Consider the following 5,474-nt stretch of genomic DNA (forward strand, 5'->3'; position numbering starts at 1 on the left):
AAACATTTTATTTTTTTAGTTCTACCAGTTTATTGCTACCAACCCACCACCCTCCACCCTCATGCACACATGCTCAGTCATGTAACCCCATGGACTGCAGCCCGCCCGGCTCTTCTGTCCATAGACTTTTCCAGGCAAGAATACTGGGCCAAACATTTTCTTAGAGACTGATTTGTTCACAGTAGTTTGATGTTTTACTCTACTCTATGCTTTGGAAAATAGCTGAATTATTATACATATTACATTTATTTTCAGAACTCAATTACTTGGCCTGACTTATGATTTTTTTCAGTTATTCACATTTTAACAATGTGCTAAAATAAGAATCATACAATTTGAAATAGCTACATCACTTTTCCCATTATATGGTTTGAGCAGTGGGAGTCTGGAGTTAACTTCAGTTCAGTTCAGTTCATTTCAGTCGCTCAGTCGTGTCTGACTCTTCACTACCCCATGAATCGCAGCATGCCAGGCCTCCCTGTCCATCACCAACTCCCGGAGTTCATCCAGACTCATGTCCATCGAGTCAGTGATGCCATCCAGCCATCTCATCCTCTGTCATCCCCTTCTCCTCCTGCCCTCAATCCCTCCCAGCATCAGACTCTTTTCCAATGAGTCAACTCTTCGCATGAGGTGGCCAAAGTACGGGAGTTTCAGCTTTAGCATCATTCCTTCCAAAGAAATCCCAGGGCTGATCTCCTTCAGAATGGACTAGTTGGATCTCCTTGCAGTCCAAGGGACTCTCAAGAGTCTTCTCCAACACCACAGTTCAAAAGCATCAATTCTTTGGCACTTACAGAATCACAATTTCTAGAAGTCAGAAGAACTGACTGTCTGCTGTCTTGGCAGATGTCTGTGTTTGCTGCCCTAACAAACAGATCTTTAAGATTTATATTTTAATGTGATTTCATATATGTCTGTTTACAATATAATTTGACTTTGGCATATAATATACCATTTAGTAAGATCTTTAATGCCTGACATCTGCAAATAGAAAAGGGAAATATCTGTGGAACATGTTTCTAACATTTCCAAACAAAATCTCAAAGATGAAAATTCAGTATCTCTACTGTCATTGACTAAAAGAAAAACCAAAAATGGTAGGAATGTCAGGAAGCCATATAGGCATCTGATGGTATTATATTTGACTTAATATGTTACCAGACACTGAAAGATTAGCAGTGTCACATAAATAACAAGAGCTTGTTCATACAGGGCATGAGGCTTAAGCAGGAAACAGAAGTTGATCAAAGAAAAAAGAAAAGGTCACACAGAAATCTTGATCAAATCTCATCTAAACAGCAATTTATGCCAGCCAGAAAGTGTTAGATCATCTACAGAATCCTAGCTATGACTTTTCAATATGTTAAAAATATCTGCTTCTAGAAAAAGTCATTTGGGAAATAAACATAACTTAATAGTGTTTGGAATAATCTTTATGAACAGATAGACTGAAAAGAAAAGTCAGAGATGTGACTTCATATGTCCACCTTTTTGAAAATTTCAAATCATGCTCCAAAATGAACAAATGATTTTTTGTTTTCTGGAATACAGTTGCTTTACAAAGTTGTGTTAGTTTCTGCTGTACAATGAATCAGCTGCATGTATACATCTATCCCCTCCTACATGTTTCTTGAAATTCCTATCAGCTTCTATTATTACCAAACCATTAAATTTTTATTAAGAGACATGATATAGCATACTATATCATATTATTAAGAAATAAATCAAATATAGAAAATGATACATGTAATATTTATGTGTGATTTACAAGATGAAAATGCATATGCCTGTTAAATTAGGTTAAGAAATAGAACTATGTAATATCTGTGTGTACATTTAATTTCAGACTCCACAGTTTTCATAAGATGTACCTATTATCCTAAATTTTTGCATGTTTGAATATCGTTTTTTTTTAAACCAAAGATACAGATATATATTTATACAAATAGAATCATACCATGTATATTTTTCTGCAAATTGTCTTTAATGCAACATTATACTTGGAAAATTAGCTTTATGAAATTTACTAATTCAGGTTTTAGCTGTGGATTAATCCTCTTCATGATTAATTACAGCCCAGTATATTCATACTAACCATACATGTATCCATTCTTCTGTTAATGAACATTTGCTTTTTGATTTTTGTAATTTGCAAAGCTGCTAGTGACAATATTATCCATGACTTTGGAGAAAAATTAAAACAGAATTAATAATTAAAAACTAAATGTTTGAGAACCAAGTCACATTACCTTGTATATATGACATGTCATATACACATAAGTTGGGATATATTTGGAAAAGAGAAGATAAAGGTAAATCATCAAGATGGACTTATGAGAAACACTATGAGATTTTTCTCAAAGGAAGGGAGAGATGTCCACAACCACAAAACTGTATCATTAAGAACTGAAGACAAATTTCACAAGCAATATTTTATGCAAGAAAAAACAATAGAACTAGAGAAGGATGATCAGACAATGGATACGTTTTATTGAAGATTTCTTACTTATTCTGGTCCATCAACTACATGTTATGGTTTACTCTTTCTCTGTGTCTATGAGGCAAGAATAGGTAGAGAGACAGAATTTCAAGATCTCTGAATGGTGTGTGTGAAAGCTAAGTTTCAGTCATGTCTGACTCTCCGTAATGCTATGAACCAAAGGGCACCACACTCGTCTGTCCATGAGATTATCTGAATGGTAATCAAAAATTAAAAAGTATACTGCTGTATCTTTAGGGTTTTCTGTGTAGAGGATCATGTCATCTGCAAACAGTGAGAGTTTTACTTCTTTTCCAATCTGGATTCCTTTTATTGCTTCTTCTTCTCTGATTGCTGTGGCTTCAGTTCAGTTCAATTCAGTTCAGTCCAGTCGCTCAGTTGTGTCTGACTCTTTGTGACCCCATGAACCGCAGCACGCCAGGCCTCCCTGTCCATCACCAACTCCTGGATTACTGTGGCTAGGACTTCTAAAACTATGTTGAATAGTAGTGGTGAGAGTGGGCACCCTTGTCTTGTTCCTTATTTTAGCAAAAAAGACACACCTCTTTACAAAAGATATAAAGAACAGACTATTGGACTATGTGGGAGAAGGCGAGGGTGGGATGATTTGAGAGAATAGCATTGAAACATGTAAATTAATTACCATATGTAAAACAGATGATCAGTGCAAGTTCCATGCATGAAGCAGGGCACTCAAAGGCGATGCTCTGGGACAACCCAGAGGGATGGGGTGGGGATGAAGGTAGGAGGGTGTTTCAGGATAGGGGGACACATGTGTACCCGTGGCTGATTCATGTTGGTGTATGGCAAAAATCTTACTCCTTGGAAGGAGAGTTATGACCAAACCAGACAGCATATTAAAAAGCAGAGACATTACTTTCCCAACAAAGGTCCATGTAGTCAAGGCTATCTTTTTTTTCCCAACAAAGGTCTATCTAGTCAAGGCTATCTTTTTTCCAGTAGTCATGTATGGATGTGAGTGTTGGGACTATAAAGAAAGCTGAGCACCAAAGAATTGATGCTTTTGAACTGTGGTGTTAGAGAAGAATCTTGACAGTCCCTTGGACTGCAAGGAGATCCAACCAGTCCATCCTAAAGGAAATCAGGCCTGGGTGTTCATTGGAAGGACTGACGTTAAAGCTGAAATACTTTGAAATACAAAGCTCCAATACTTTGGCCACCTGATATGAAGAACTGACTCATTTGAAAAGACCCTGATGCTGGGAAAGACTGAAGGCAAAAGGAGAAAGGGACAACAGAGGATGAGATGGTTGGATGGCATTACCGACTCAATGGACATGAATTTGGGTGGACTCTGGGAGTCGGTGATGCACAGGGAGGCCTGGCGTGCTGTGGTCCATGGGGTTCCAAAGAGTTGGACACGAATGAGTGACTGAACTGATGACAAAAACAACCATAATATTGTAAGATAATTAGTCTCCAACTGAAATAAATATTTTTTTAAAGTATACTGCTATTGTAATCAGTGCCTAAGTATGCCCACAATACTCTTTAACCTGATATCACTTTTGCATTTTGGAAAAACACAGAAAGAAGGAAACTAGGCATGAACAAATATAAATTACACTGGACCACTGTAAATCTGCCACAGAGGCAATTTCATGGCTTCAGAAGGCATTCTCCCTCACAGTGAAAGGAGTTTATCTCTGTTTACCAAAATAAACATAAAACCACACACAAATATATGACCATAGTCTTTGGTAGGTAGAATGTGCCCCATAGTGTAGAATTATATTTTAGTTAGTGTTTGAAAGACGATACTGTGAAAATGCTGTGCTCAGTATGCCAACAAATTTGGAAAACTTAGCAGTGGCCACAGGACTGGAAAAGGTCAGTTTTCATTCCAATCCCAAAGAAAGGCAATGCCAAAGAATGTTCAAACTACTGCACAATTGGACTCATCTCACATGCTAGTAAAGTAATGCTCCAAATTCTCTAAGCCAGGCTTCAACAGTAAGTGAACTGTGAACTTCCAGATATTCGAGCTGGATTTAGAAAAGTCAGAGGAACCAGAGATCAAATTGTCAATGTCTGAAATTAAAAGATGCTTACTCCTTGGAAGGAAAGTTATGACCAACCTGCTGCTGCTTCTGCTAAGTCTCTTCAGTCATGTCCGACTCTGTGCGACCCCATAGATGGCAGCCCACCAGGCTCCCCCGTCCATGGGATTTTCCAGGCAAGAGTACCGGAGTGGGTTGCCATTGCCTTCTCCGTTGTTGTCTCTAGTAAACTAAATAATAGATAGCCTACGGCTTAGGTATCACTTTTAATTGTTTATCTTCAAAAACATCATCATTCTCAGTAGTGCTCGAAGGTTTGCATTTCCCACCAGTGTTTCACATAGTCACTTGGTGACAATTTCAGAGTTTTCTGCTTTAATGAATTGGCACTCTTCCTTGGAAAAATCTCTGAGCCATTGCTCTGGAGCTAAGAGTAGGGGCAGTGAGCTGCTTTTCTTGGAGGTGACATTGGCTTTATGAGCAGGGCATTGAGTGAGGATAATAAGCTCTAAGTTTTCTCAGCTAGCCTCTCTTAGGGTGACTGGCTCTTAAGGAGAACCAGTGTTCTCCCTTTCTGACAGAGTCCATCTTATACCCCACCACTGAAAAGTTCTCTTAAGGCACGGTCACGTAGCTGGAGGTCTGGAATCCCGTGGTCTCATAGCTTTGAGAAGACAGCCACCAGTGAGATAACAGGATACCATGTGGGCAATTTGGTCAGTCTCACAGATCATGGAATGAGGAACCTAGCAGGCTACCAGAGAAGCCAATGGCACCCCACTCCAGTACTCTTGCCTGGAAAATCCCATGGATGGAGGAGCCTGGTCGGCCGCAGTCCATGGGGTCACTAAGAGTTGGACACGACTGAGCGACATCACTTTCACTTTTCACTTTCATGCTATTGGAGAAGGAAATGGCAACCCACTCCAGTGTTCTGCCTGGAGAATCCC

The sequence above is a fragment of the Bison bison genome, unplaced genomic scaffold (genome assembly GCF_000754665.1).
Source record: "Bison bison bison isolate TAMUID 2011002044 unplaced genomic scaffold, Bison_UMD1.0 scf7180017864347, whole genome shotgun sequence".
Taxonomy (NCBI): Eukaryota; Metazoa; Chordata; class Mammalia; order Artiodactyla; family Bovidae; genus Bison; species Bison bison.